The sequence below is a fragment of the Scyliorhinus canicula genome, chromosome 16, assembly GCF_902713615.1.
Source record: "Scyliorhinus canicula chromosome 16, sScyCan1.1, whole genome shotgun sequence".
Classification (NCBI taxonomy): Eukaryota; Metazoa; Chordata; class Chondrichthyes; order Carcharhiniformes; family Scyliorhinidae; genus Scyliorhinus; species Scyliorhinus canicula.
The window spans coordinates 60785733-60800972 of record NC_052161.1 but is presented as its reverse complement, the minus strand read 5'-3'; the positions used below and the strand labels follow the sequence as shown (position 1 = coordinate 60800972).

General features: G+C 45.9%; 1 pseudogene; it reads left to right on the top strand.

The window, feature by feature from the left end:
• Positions 1–7509: 7509 nt before the first annotated feature.
• LOC119950867 lies at positions 7510–11733 on the top strand (annotated as a pseudogene).
• Positions 11734–15240: the final 3507 nt, after the last annotated feature.

Sequence of the window (15240 nt, the reverse complement as noted above, 5' to 3'; positions counted from 1 at the left end):
GGGCCATTGCGGCCTGACAGATGTTAACCACTCCTGGCTGAGCTCTGAAATCCATGTCTGTCGGGCGAAAGAGGCGGACATGTTAGCATGGTGAGTATTCCAGTGCCCATTCCGGTACACGGGGTGACACGGTGGCCCTGGAGCTCACTGCAGCCTCTGCTGACGTGTTCCCCCTCCTCCACACCCCTCCCAATCCCACCTCCACCCTGGCTGTCCCCCCAACACTTTCCTTCTGCGCCACTGCATCCCTCGTCCCACTGGTGCCTTGCACCAGGGAGCCTGAAACCATGCCACCCATCCTGCTGGCAGTGCTAGTGCTACCAATGCCAATGATATCCACTACGTCCCATGTGGCCGCCCACCAGTGGAGTCTAATGTGGATGTCCTCTTGGGTGAGCCATGTGATACCCCGCCATCAGGGTGGTACCTGTTGTGGGAAGGTGTAGGGGGTCACCATGTGCCACTGGCCAGTTCCATGCATGATGGCATACATGCGGGCAGTCCCACAGATAGGGCCAAAGGTCACAGTGCATGCGTCCGCTGTTCGTGGTGCGCTCAGCTCTTCCCCTGCTCCTCTTGCAGATGGGTGTACATAGGAGTGAAACACTTGGTGGGCACTGGCTGTGCTGGACCACGCACATTCTGTTGATGGGTTGGCTGGGTCTCAGGTTCCCAGGAGAGTGGTCTGGGCAGGGGCGGGTGTGGCATCCAATTGGCTGGTTGCGCTATGCACATTTTAGGGACGCAGTGAGCAGTTAGTGGGGGTGCACAGCTAAATGGCTGGCTTGGGGGCAGGGGAAATGGCGGCTACCCCAGTCGCAGGGGAACGCCGTGACGCCACAGCCCTCTCCTGGTCAGCCCTGCTACTCCCACGCTCTGGTAGATGCACCTCAGCCAACGGCAGCACTGTCAGCCCACGATTGCAGTGTTGGCAACTTTTAGTACTTCCTCTCTGCTCCTCAGCAGCCCTGTCCCCGCTCTTCAATACCACAAGTCAATTGCGCTGTCGTCACCTCCGCTTGACGGGAGCAGAGAATCGCAGGAGGCCGGAGAGAACTGGGTCAAGATATGTTAACACTTGCTGTACACTTTACATGCCATGCTGGCATGGATCGCATTAATGTCACCAGTGAGGTACCAGAGCATAGCGGTCCTTTGGGTGCCCGACGCATCCCTGATTTTTCAATGATGCCCGATCCTCCGCCTGATTACAATTCTCAATTCCAACATCGATGAACAGAGAATCCACCCCATTGATTTTGAACACACCATTAACTCCATTTCCCAGTCACTAACTCCAGCTCTCTCTCTGATCACTGAATCAGGCTGTTTGCTCACACGGGTCCTATTTGACAGTGAATAAGATTCTGACCACATTTCTGTTCCATCACTCCATCACCTTCCAACATGATGCGAGGCCACTGCTGCCTCACTACATTTGCTGTTAAAACCCACATCGAGGATTTTATTACCTCCATACTGGACTATTCATGCCTTCCTGACCACCCTCAGATATTCCACACTCCATTAACTTGAGCTTATCCAATGGCCCGCTGCCCTGTCGTAACCGGCACCAAGTCCCTTTAATCTATCAAACCGTCACTTGCTCGTTTCATTTACCAGCTTCAGGCTCTCGTTTCACATTCAGGAAACAAATGATCGGTAATACAGTTGCTGATGTACATCAGGTGGAGGCAGGAACCGCCAGGCGAGACAGCTATCGGAGGTCTGCTGGATCCCAGGACTCAGCTGGGTCCCAGCCTAATGCTGACCTCTGGAAGTGGGTTACCCAGAGCTGATGGAGCTGATAGGAGCGGCCGGGACATTCAGAGGGCGATGTCAGAACTCAAGCAGATCCATAGCTGCTTGGAGGAGTCCCAGAGGCTACAGGCGCAGGAGATGGCGCCAGCAATGAGTGACACCAAGGCCAACACTGTTAGGGTGGTGACCACAGTGGAGAGTCTGGTGCACGACGTTGGCACCATGAGTGAAGGTGTCCAAGGCGTCGCGCAGTCGGTGACAGCCATGGCTGAGGGTCTCAGCAGTATGTCTGCCTCGCTGGGGATGTGACCCAGTACCAGCTGACCTTGATGAGGTTCTGCGGGACTTGTCCGCTTTCAAATGGAATGGCCGAGGCGCTGTGGGGCTTGTCCCAGTTGTAGGGGGCATTGCTGATGCTCTGCAGAGCATGTCCCAGTCACTGAGGAGCAGCGCTGAGGGCGTTGGCACGATGGTGCGAACCATAGGCAACCACCAGTGCTGGCAGAGCCAGATGAAGCAGGGGCAGCCGGGCATGAATCAGCTGCCCATCCATCCCAAGGTGAACCCAAGGGCCCTATGACACCGACCGGGAGGAGGGTGCTGAGTGCCAACCCGGACCCGTCCCATGGAGTGGTGACGGTGGCCACCAGCTCCCCTGAGTCCCACCTAATGAGGCCTCGTCTCAGCTTCAGCACACAGGACAGGCGGTATGTGCCATTGACAATGAGCTGGGGCCTTCTGGCCCCAGAGATTCCAGGGACGGTGGCCAGGGCATCGAGGGCCAAGGGACGAGGTAAGCAGTTGGCTGCCTCCATCTCTGGTTCCTGGGTACACACTTCCAGGCCCCTGCTCCCAGAGCATACGGCCGCATGTCAGGGACGTGTAATCCAGCGGATGTGGTCACATGTCGTTGACGTGTAATCCAGGGGATACGGTCACATGTCAGGGATGTGTAATCCTGGGAATATGAACAAATGTCAGGGACGTGGGGCTGGATTCTCCCACCCCGCCTGCCACAAGGATGCCACGTGCGAGCCCCATAGAACGGAGAACCCCATTGACTTCGGGCTGGATTCGCTGGTTACCGGGCGAACAAGGACGGAAAATCTCGCCCGTGTAATCCATGGCTATATGGTCACATGTTAGGGACGTGTAATCCAGGGGTTACGGACAAATGTCAGGGATGTGTAATCCAGGTTAATATGGTCACATGTCAGGGGCGTGTAATCCAGGGGATACGGTCAGTGGCGGTCTGGCCAGGGTGTCAGCTTGCCCGATGGCAAGTGGGCCCCTGATGAAGTGGGCCCCCTATATCAAATAAAAATGCAATAAAGAAACAAACACAGACAACTGTATTAGTAATAAAAAGGAATAAGAAAAAAAAGAGAACAGGACACATATAAGCAGTGCATGAAAAGGAACGAAGCAGGGGAGGTAGTGGAAGGATGTGGAATAGGGGGGCCCGGGTCGGGCATAATTAAGGAAATTCCATGTTTTCAGCAAGAGTTTGTGAATTTAAAGATAAAGTTACAATTCGTGATTTGAGATGGTCGGCAACTTCAAAGGATATCAAGCAGTAGTCTTGGTTCAGCCGGTACATCGGTCCGGGGCCCGGAGAGCCAAGAAGGGGCCCGTGAATCTCTGAAGGGCCCTTAAAAATTATAATTAATTAGATAAATAAATCTCCAACTCCCTTCCTGAGATTTGTATTCTAACTTAATAAAATATAATTGTTTTTAAAAAGAGCAATACCAAATAAAAATGCAATAAAGAAACAAACAAATAATCACTCAGTGTATGAAGGAACGAAGCAGTGTTAAACGGATGTGAAAAGGAGTGGAGGGGGGGGTGCTGGTTCTCCCGTGTCGGACATAGTTGGAAATCCACGTTTTCAGCAAGAGTGTGTGAATTTAAAGATAAAGTTACAGTTCGTGATTTGAGATGGTCGGCAACTTGAAAGGATATCAAGCAGTACATAGGGTCGTGAGGTCACCGAAAAGGAGAAGTGGTACCTTTGACCGTGAATCATGAGGTCAAAGATATTGAAGTGATAAGCCATGATCGGTAAACTCAAAGGGTTGCGACTTGTAACACTGCACTGGTATCAAACTGGACATGTTAACTTTGGTCGTGGGACCATTCTTAATGTCTTACTATAGTCGGACCAAACTTCTAAGTTTCAACAGTTGTCTCAGTTACTTTCTGGTGTGAACACTGGACAGTGGATTGTCTCCTCTTCTGAAGCTGCATAGGCCACAGTAGTATTGACTAATGAACATAGCCTATTGAAGTGTAAGTAAGTTATTTTATATTTTTTATCAAGTAGGGGTTTATCTGGCGTTCCTTCAAGTTATTCTTGCAATCATCAATATTCATTTTTCCCAATGTGGGCTATTTTTAATTAAGTTTTTATTTCAGGAATATTACCCCTACCAGCATGGAAAAGAAAAAGCATAAATCTGGGTCACTAAACGCAAAGAAGAAAAAGAAGCAGAAAGGAAGGAATCAGCCAAGTGATGCAGGCCTATTACAGAGTTTATAATACCAAAAGCACAATCCACATCAATATCCAGTTCTGCAACAAATAATCAAGAAGCAAGAACACTGCTCATGGTGATGATGCAATGACATGCGAGTTACAAGAACAGAGAAGAGCTACTTTGAATGTAGAGACAAATACAAGTGCATCCATTACTAATCAACCCAGGCCCAATATTTTCTTCTGGCTTCCTTGTTCCGGTATCTGTACTGCCTGTAGTTGCAAAATCTGAACACATAGCTTCAACTAGTGACAGGGAATCAGATATTCCTTCAAGCATAAAACTTGGTTTCTGAAGCACATCCTGTAAATGAACCTACGCAAGAAAATGAAAGATCAATTACTGGAATCTTCCAATATCCATCACGAGCAAAGCTAAAACAGATTTTTGCTGAACATTCACTTCAGCCACTTGATGATCTGCCATTTGATGCTCGTTTGTATGAGAGGAAAATTATGAATGACTCAGTCCCAAGAAAATGGCTAACATATAACAAAGAAAATAGATGCTTATATTGTTCATACTGCTTAGCCTTTGAGTTTCCCAACACTTGTAATCCATCACCCTTTGTACGTAGCTTTAGTGACTACAGGCGTATTAACCAGAGCTTGACTTTACACGAATCGACAACAACACATGTCAGAAATGTTCAGAAATATATCAGTGTGGTTAATGATGGCACCTTAGATAAATTTTTTGCAGCGTCACTAATTAAAAGGAAATAAGAAGTATTGAAGCAGAGAAGTATTGTCATGAGGATTATAGACATCATAAAGATGTTAGGCAAGCAAGCACTTCCTTTTCGAGGTCACAGAAATGAATCAGCCTACACTCCAGTAATTGATGCCAAAATATGACCCCATTATGGCAGCTCACATTTCTGCAGTGCAAAAGAAGTCTAAACAAAGAATCAAATGATTAGAGCAACAAGGAAAGGCTCAAAGTAAAGGCCGTGGTGGACTTGTTACATACCTGAGTAAAACAACTATAAACATGTTAATCAAGATTATGAAGAATATGATACAAGAAAGAATTAGTCATGAAGTTTCTCAAGCAAAATATTATTCTATTCAGGTTGATTCAACACAAGATAATTCATCCATCGATCAGTTTAGCATTATTATTTGGTATGTGCTTAAAGGTATTATCTGTGAGCGACTACTTTCAGTTGTGCCAAGTAATTATGGTACAGGACAGGGACTTTTTGATCTATTGATTGAAACATTACAGCATCTTAAAATTGACCCCCAAAAATGTTTATCTGATAGCACAGATGGCGCTGCAAGCTACCATGGCCAGTATAATGGTTTACAAAGTAAATTTGCTGATGTGGCTGATCAACATGTTCATATATGGTGCTATGCCCATGTCTTGAATTTGGTGACAACTGAAACAACAAAATGTTGTGTGCCTGCAGTTTATTTTTTCAATTTGCTCCAGAATATAGCAACTTTTGTGAAAGCATCATACAAGAGAATGGCTGTATGGATAGAAGTTGTTGGAAAACATCTTGGACAAGAAAAAATGAAACGATTAAAGCTAATTGGTGAGACCAGATGGTCAGGAACATCCAATGCAGCAACAACTATATTTGGACGTTTTGATGATGCCGCTGCCAATACTTTCGTAAATCTATTGATATGCTTATCAATGATACAAGATTCAGAAAAGTTTGATGCAAAACAAAACATGAAGCAAATGTTTTACTTCAAAGTCTTCTAAAGTTTGAAACCATATTGACATCATTTGCTTACTTGTATATATTTGAAACTACAACCCCGTTATCAAGTTATCTACAGACAAGTGGTTTAGATATGTTTACTGCATGGAGTTTGGTAGATTCAGCTACAACAAAGTTGAAGGAACAGACAAGAACATTTGATAACGTTCACAGCAAGGCTTTGGAATTTGTAAATAAATGTAATGACAGGATTTCACAGATAAATATGGATGAAAATCAAACATTGGAAATTGATGCGTTGGAAACAGCATTGCCAGTTAAGAGGCAGAGGAAAAAGAAAAGAATCGCAGATGAGCTTATTGATGATGAAAGAAATTCCTCAGATTCTCTAGCTGATTTTCGAGTAAATGTGTTTAACCTAATAATGGATCGCATTGTCCAGTCACTAGAATCACGCTTTGTACAACACAAACAGTTGTATAAAGATTTGTCCTGCAAATCTTGGACCCAGAAAAGTTTAAAACTATTGCAGAGAAGGGCCTTGAAGATGAAGCATTGGAAGGTATTATTAAGCTGTTTCCATAAACCAGCAAAGATCAAGTAATATTGGAATTGTTTTCTTTTGCTTCAAACTTTGATGTATTAAAGCTATTGCTTAATGATGGTGAGAATATGGATTCCAGTTGCAACAATTGTAAAATTTGCAGCACTTGCCCATCGTGTGTACTAAAAATTCTGGCATCCAACAGACTTCATGACAAGGAATATGATAACCTTTATGAACTTTATAAAGTCATCTGCACACTATCAGTTACTCAAGTCCAATGTGAGAGGACATTTTCAAAGCTAAAGATCATAAAGACAAGGTTAAGAAATTCGCTGTCTGAGGAGAATTTGGAATCATATGTGTTGCTATCCATTGAAAAGGAATTGTTGGATGAATTGGATGCAGAAGCAATTATTGGCAGATTCGCACAATCATCTAGCGAACACAAACGATTGCTCTTAATATAGTGGACTGCATGCAATGCTCTATTGTGCTTTTGAACTATCTGTTGAACTACCTATTTAAAAATATCAACCAATTACTTAAAATTTTAAAAAATAAATAAAAAATTCAATTATAACATTCTGTATTTACATTTGGTATCTACTGCCAGTAATATGTACAGTACATGTACATTGTCATTACTAAGAAATACACATTTTTTCCACAAAAATTTTAATTGTACCCTTTTTTCCATATGTATTTTTGGAAAATTTTATTTATTCGTTATGAAAATTAAATGATAGCATTGTAGTTGTGGGTGGGCCCCCTTTGTCTCCTGGCAACCAATATTTTTAGACCCAGTCCGCCACTGGATACGGTCACAGATGAGAGACATGTAATCCAGGGAGGGTACGGTAAAATGTCAGGGATGTGTAATGCAGAGGATACAGGAAGTCTCTTCAGGGCCAAGTGACTCTTTTCTGTACTAATCTGGCTTTCTGTGGTAAAGCACAGTGTGAATGTATTGGCAGCATTCCTTCCTGCTAGGACATGATGCGTCACAGCTACATTTTCCTGTTGCAGTTTCAATTCTCATTGAGGAAATGATTTGAAGCAATTCACTGCGGGAAAGCAAAACTGAGCTGGAAAACAACACAACAAATACTCTCCTCAATCACGTTCAAGAAGCTGAATTAAAACTGAGAAAGGAATTCAACACATTTTTCATTCGATCAGCACTATGAGGTAACGTTCACTGGAATCACTTTAGTCCTGGAATTTATCTGTAGACTGTTGAACAAGGAGCTGTTTTCAGGAATAAAATAGCAGACATTACAAAGCAGTTCAAACACAGAGAACTGGGATTTGTTTCCACTTTATTCTGGGGGTGTGAGCATTGCTGGCTGGGCCAGCATTGATTCCCCATCTCGAAATGCCCTTGAGAAGGTGGTGGTGAGCTCTGTGAACTGTGCAGTCTCTCTCATGTAGGTCCACCCACAGTGCTGTTAGGAAGAGAGTACAGAGTTTTGACTTGAAAACAGTGAAGGAACAGCAGTACAGTTCCCAGTCAGAATGATATGTATTGTTACTTACCAGTTATCAGCTCAAATCTGAATATTACCCAGGTCTTCCTAAGCGTGGGTACAGATTGTTTCAGTATCGCAGGAGATGCTGATTCCTTATCCTGAGGAATTAGAGAGTACTCTGCTGCAGCAAGACTGGTGATGGGCAGGTGATATGAGGCAAAATGATCCGGTTATGGTTCATATTAGGACTAATTCAAATAAAAATGTAATTTTGTTTCCATTCAGCTTCCATTGAAGGTTCAAAGTGAAATGTGAATTTTCTATTTGTATTCTGCAAATGCCCCAGGTCGTTTGCAGTCTTTGAAGAGAGAAAGTTTTACTTTGTGTCCAGAGTAACCTAGGAGGAGCTTATTAATGTAAAATGCTGATTTTCAGCATTTACGTTTGTACAGAATAAACGAAAGCAATCAGAGCTATAAATCACAGGGAGCGCACAGCGTGACCTGGGATGGACAGGAGTGAATGTTATATGGAATGTTGCCGAGGAGCGCCAGGTTGAAGTGGGGAGAAGGAAAAGTACTTTCTGAAATTAGAGACTGAGTGTGAGGGAGGGTCGGTTGGGGGGGGGGGGGGGGGGGGGGGGGGGGCGAGGGAGAGACAGGTGTAATAGTTTGAACTGAAAGCAGAAACCCACCATGAACCCAGTGAGGGGTTAAGAATGACAGCGAGGATTGAGGGGGGAAGGGAGAACATGAACAAGAGGCAGCTGGAGTAGAGAATGAGTTGGGATGTCCCGGGCCAATGAAGTGAATCGACAGGAATTGAACAGGAAGAGTTTGTATTGATGTGACATTTCACTACACTCCACAGGAATGTCCCAACGTGTTTCACTGTCAGTGAATTATTTTGACGTGAATTCACTGTTGTTTTGTGGGTAAATGTGCAACTCAGATTCCATGATGCAACTTGCATTTATATAGCACCAATAATGTGATAAATAGGCCAAAGGCATTTTGTATGAACGTGATCAGTGATTAATGAATTCAAAGGAAAAGAAGGAAGTACTTAGAGGGTTGACAAACATTTTTTGGTAGTGTATATGTGGGGGTAATTGTTAATGTGGGCATTCAGGGATTTAGGGTTTCACTGGGTTAAAGTCAGAGGGGTGAAATGGCGGATGGACAAGGTCAGAGTGAGATGAATGCAGAGCTCTCAGATAATTATAGTGCTCAAGCTGATAGAAAGGAGATCATGGAGGGACTGGACCACTCTGCTCCTACACCCCAGTTTAAAGTTCTCCCCGGATATTTGTTGCTTCTCTGCATAAATTTAGCACTAGGAACAGCACTAAGGTGAGACTTCACACTTAACTCGGATGGAGGTCCCACCTGAGAGAGCAGCCAGTCCATTGACAGGCCAGCAGCTCTGTAGACTCAGCAGTGTTAGGTTTGAGTGGAGCCAATGATGGGACTGCAGACAGCCTCAGTGAGGAGGAGCCTACAGAGCAGAATGAGATGGAGATGCACTGGGCAAAACCAATAGGAGATTGAGTACTTCAACCAGAGCTCCTCTTCATCCCTTTGAGCATTGAGGCAGTTGCGATTTACTGTACATTTTGAGAGAAGGTTAAATGTCCACCAGGTGGTACATCAACCAGCAGAAAGGAGACAAGTGTAAGAACAGACAAGGGTATGAAATAATTCCCTTTATTTTCCTGGGAGGTTTTTCTGAAATAATCTTTGTGTGACCAGAATTATCAGGGCATTGAGTCCCAGAGACAGGAACAGCTATAATTTAATAAAACCGGATGGAGGAGCTGGAAAACGGTTCAGTTAATCGAAGGTGGATTTTGATGATTTTGTTTCTCTTGCAGTAACAAAAAGGAGGATTTGTTGAAAGTGAAGCTTGATCAGCTTCAATGTCACTTCACGTGGGCTCCACAGAGAGATATCATTGACTTTGATGATATGAAGCAAAGATTGGAAGATTCAATTCAGACCGATGTGACATATAAAGCCAGGTCTTACAACCACCTTGCTTTTGTAAACTGTCTGCAAGGAAACTGTGAGGAGGCGATTCAAAACTTAAAGGAAGCTGAAAAGATTCTGATGGAGAATCATGAAGATCAATTTGATGAAAGAATCATCGTCACCTATGGAAACTATGCCTGGGTATATTATCACATGGGACAACTGACAGAGGCTCAGTCCTACCTCGACAAATTGGAGAGGATCTGTCAACAATTTCCTGATGCCTCTCGGTACACAGCAATGATACCTGAAGTATCCGGGGAGAAGGGTTGGTCACTGCTGACTTCTGCAGCTCAATATTATGAAGATGCAAAGGAATGTTTCAAAAACGCTCTGGAGGACGACCCAGATAACACAGAATGGAATCTCGGCTATGCGACTGCCCTGTCTCGTCTTGAAACATTTTCTGGAACTCCAGAGAATTGTGAACCCACTAAATCAATGAAGCAGTTTAGACGTGTTCTGGAGCTTGATCCAGATCACGGTGAAGCCATGGTGCTGTTAGCTCTAAAACTACAACAGTCTAATCAAAGTGAGGAAGCTATAGAATTAGTTGAAAAAGCGTTGCAGAAGTCCCCTAATCTCCCCTATGTGCATTGTTATGCCGCAAAATTTTACAGATTAAAAGGAGATATGGAAAAAGCGGTGAAGCTGTTGAAGAAAACATTGGAAATGACCCCACACTCTACGATCTTACACCATCAAATAGGTCTGTGTTACAGAAAGCAAGTATTGTCACTGATCAAAAATCCACGTAGCAAAAGACCTGGTGACCCTGCTTTTTAACAGAGAGCTGAACTGATTGAACTGTGTAAGGATCATTTTAAAAAGGCTTTTGAACCTCGCCCATTAACATTTATTAGGGCACAGCTGGATTATGCCAGAATCTGTTCATTAAATGAAGAATATGAAAATGTCGAGGAGACTTACAATAATCTACTGAAATTGGAAGGTATACGTCCTGAAAATAAGCAGGAAATATGTTTAGATGTTGGATTATTTGAACTGCAGGAGAAGAAATCAGAAGCAAACGCCATCATCCATTTCCTTGAAGGAATGAAAGTCGATTGCAACTCAAAGGAAAGGAAAAAGTGCCGTGATAACATGAAGTCAATAGTAGAAAGACAACTTAGCAGGAATCCGAAAAACAGCAAGGCCCATGGTGTTCTTGGCTTAATGCACCAACTGGATGGGAAGAAGCGCGAGGCTGTTGAAAGCTTTGAAAAAGCCTTGGAGTTGGACCCTGGCAATGAAGAATATCTAAGTGCTCTTTGTGAATTACGCCTTTCCATCTCGGTCAACAATGACTTTCCCAACTAACAGTGTGCCGAAAGATGAATTAACACTCTCTAATCCCTAGAGAGCTTCTGGTATTCACTTCACTTATATTCTGCTTAGGTTCTTTTCAATGGAGCACGTTACACATGTGTGTATAATTTGCAAATAATCTCATTGTAATTATTCTAAATCTCTGAGTTTCATTCAAGAACATTGACCCCACTGATGAACTATATAAATCATATTTGTTTCTGTCTCCCAAGATTTGTTGCTGAAAGAAGTAGAAGGAGGGAAGACTGAAGGGGATAAAAATAGGTTAAAATGGGTTAAAGAGAATAAAAAATAATGGTAGCAGGTATTGATTTTCCAAACACAGTTGCCAGTTGTACAATCAGAAGTGGAATGTTGAAATTGTCAATAAATTAAAGCATGGCTAAGATTTGATTTGTGTGGTTGATTAGTGTGAATACTGACTTTGTTTTTTTCTTTTTCGTTCATGGGCGTTGCAGGCTGGGCCAGCATTTATTACCCATCCCTAAATCCCCTTGAGGGGGTAGTTAAGGGTCAATCACATTGCTATGGGTTTGGAGTCACATGGAGGCCAGACCAGGTATGGACAGCAGATTTCCTTCCCCAAAGGACATTAATGAACCAGATGGATGTTTACGACAATCGACAATGGTTTCATTGTCATCCCTAGACCTTTAATTCTAGATTCTTATTCAATTCAAGTTTCACCATCTGCAGTGGTGGGATTTGAACCTGGGTCCACAGAACATTGCTGGATCATTTCTGACAGTCAGTAATGTTTACACTCTGTCACCATTTGGTGATCACATTTCATCTTGGCAACACGGAGTAACTTGTACACAACCTGCAAAGGGAGACTGCTGGCTGAAGGAAGACACAATAGGGGCAGGAAAAATATAAAAGAAGATGATCATTTATTACTGTTATGTTTTTGTTGTTAGCCACAAAGAGGAAAAGCAGTAGAGGTGCCACGCTCTAAGCTCAAAGTACCAGGTTCATTAAGAGATGTTGCTTCTACAGGGTAAAATGGTTAACTCTAAAAGCTTGCACAAACACACCACTGATATCACTACAGATTACATGACGCTCCATCAGCAGGCAGTATTATTTAAATATATAACCCACTGCCTCTTTACTCCTTTATTGCAAAACACTTGGGGAGTTTACAGGCGTATTTCTCCGTTGGCTGACACTGAAATCATGAAACGCGATTGGACAGAGAATCGGTTCCCATGCCGAAATCTACCACAGGCACCGATTTGACGCCAAATTGCAATTCTCCATCACCTTGACAGCAGCGTTAATGCGGTCCGGAACGCAGGTACAGTAAAGACGGTTTAGATATCATTAGCGGGCCCAACCCAGTATTCTCCGGGGCCTCCATGATTCTCTGCCTCCGATGGGCCAAATTCCCGATGGAGCGGTTCACTTGGGCTTTTAAAAATCTTGAAACCGTTGCCGTGCCTGATGTAAGGGAGAGAGAGGAGGTAGGACACAGAGAGGCCGACCGTAGGCTTCTGGGGTGGACACTGGCCAGGTTGGCTGGGGGGGGCTCTGACTGGGTCGGGAGGAGGAAGGGTGACCAGAGAATGCGTGGTGTGGCCAGGGTGGCCCCTCCCCATGGAACTGGGGTGGTGTCCAGTCACGGACTGCCACTGCTGCTCCCTGCAAGGCAGCTATCTTGCTGCGGGCGCCACTGACCACCCACCTTGGCCCCTGGTTCTATAGAGTGACACCGGCCATACGGGTGCCCCCACCCCTGCACCCCACCCTGCGCCAAATGCCGCCATCCATGGCCCGCTCAAGTGTGGGTGATGTTGGGAGGTAGGAGGGACAGTGAAACACATGGCATGGGGAACCGCAACTCAACAGGGTCTCACTTCCTTGCCCATGGCTGACCTCCAACCTGGCGACTTCCTTTTCCTCCAGGCCGCCATCCAGGGCCCTCTGTTCTGCCATGGTGAGGGGCCGCAGATCCTATGGTACCCTTCCAGTTTTCTCCCCCTACGGGGGGTTATGAGCGGCCTTCTCCTGGGGGGGAGGAAACAGAAAAGGACAGTGTTTGACAGTCTGACGCATGCACCCCAGGTGTTGGGTGGCTGGTGGCCTCAGTGGCCATGGCACCCAGCCATGGCGGCCGGTATGTGTGTAGGGTGGGGTGGGTGAGGTTACTTGTATGTGCGACATGGGTTACTGCCAGGGGCACCACGTAGCCTACTCACCATTGCCGTCCTGAGGAGGTTGTGCAGTTTTTTAAGCTCTGCTGGCCGTGTTGCCAGCTGCGCCCAGGCACGGCGGACGGTGACAGCTGGCAGCCACCCTCCAAGGCAGGGGTACAGGGTGAACCGCCTCTCTTCCATGGCATCCAGGAGGATCTCCAGGTTGCCATCTTTGTAATGGGGTGTCACTCTCCTCACTGCCATCTTGTTGGCTGGGATGGTGTGTGTGGAGTGAAGTGCGTACATGCAATTTTTCAGCCTCCCTAGTGTAAATCTCTGACCTGGCGAATCATGCACCGTTTCTCATTGTGATTGTGTTCCAGGTGGGGCTGGTGGTAGCCCCCCTTCACAGTAGCTGGATCGGTCCAGATTTGGCGATAGTTTTGCTGTCGTGGAACTCCACGAATCCTGCTCTGGCATCAACACTTAGTCTCAAAAGCGGAGAGCCCCACCGCCGTTCACTCGCTGGAGCTGAATTGCACCAGTTATACGATTCCCTTGCTGTACTAATGCAGGATGCAATTCAGTGTTCCAGGGAATGCCGCTATTGGTCAACTTGAGCAGACAGCCCGACAGCGGGTCCTTGTGGCCGGTCAACCCCCCCCCACCCCACACACACCCCCAACCCCCATCCACACCACCCAAATTAGCCCTGCCCCCACCCTACACTGTACAGCAGACCCCACCCCGAGATTGCTTGGGTGCTCCTCCTCTACCACCAAGTATGGGGGTGACCCGACCACCCACCCCAGGATCCTGTAATTGGGTACACACCCCGGGACCCCTGTAATGGGAAACCTCCCCCCAGGGAACACTCTAATCGGGGGATACCCTACAGGGACCCGGTGATAGAGATACCTCCCCACATCTCCTGTAATTGGCGTGACACATCCCAGGGACCCCCGGCTAATGGAAACCCCCTTTAATGACCGCCCCAGATACAGACCCCCCCTCTCCCCGTGAGAAGGGACCCCTGTCTAGAAGCTAGTGAGCAGCCAAGACGGGGCAGTGGGAAACGTTCATAGCTGTAATATTTACCTTGTCCATTCCACGTGTCTATTCCTCGAAGGAGAGCAGCTGTACCTGCGTCTGATACCTACGGATCCATTATGCTGCAAGCCATTCATTAGAACAGTGTTCTGTGATTGACAGCTTGTAACAAACAATCTGCAGCTTTGATCCAATCATATCCTGACACGCTTCAGTGGCCTAAGTGGTGAGACCCCATTGTTTTTTAAACATTGACCACATCGAAGAGAGGTAAGTGCAGTGAAATCACACGCATGAATGATTGGAATGAGTGCTTGGAAAAATTGCATTGGAAAATCTGCATATTAGAGTGATGGTAGTTAGTCCCACTCTAAAATGCAGCTCTCCTAACCTACCGAGGGCTGTGGATCTAACCCCGTTGCCTTGGAGTTCTTAGGCAAGCCTTGTGAGTACTGGTCCCCACAAACAGAGGGACAGATGGAACTGCACATGGTGGGGGGAGGGGCGGGGGGCAGGGGGGTTGTCTCCCTGGTGTCAGCCGGGTACTTGCGAGATTGGCACTGCCAAGGTGACGGCTGCTGCATTTTTCCCATGCCGGGATTGGGCCCAGACGTGCCCTACCGGTGCAGAGGAGCACCATGACCTCATTATAGGTGAATTGGGGCTTTGGTTGGGGGGGGGGGTGTCTGTGGGTC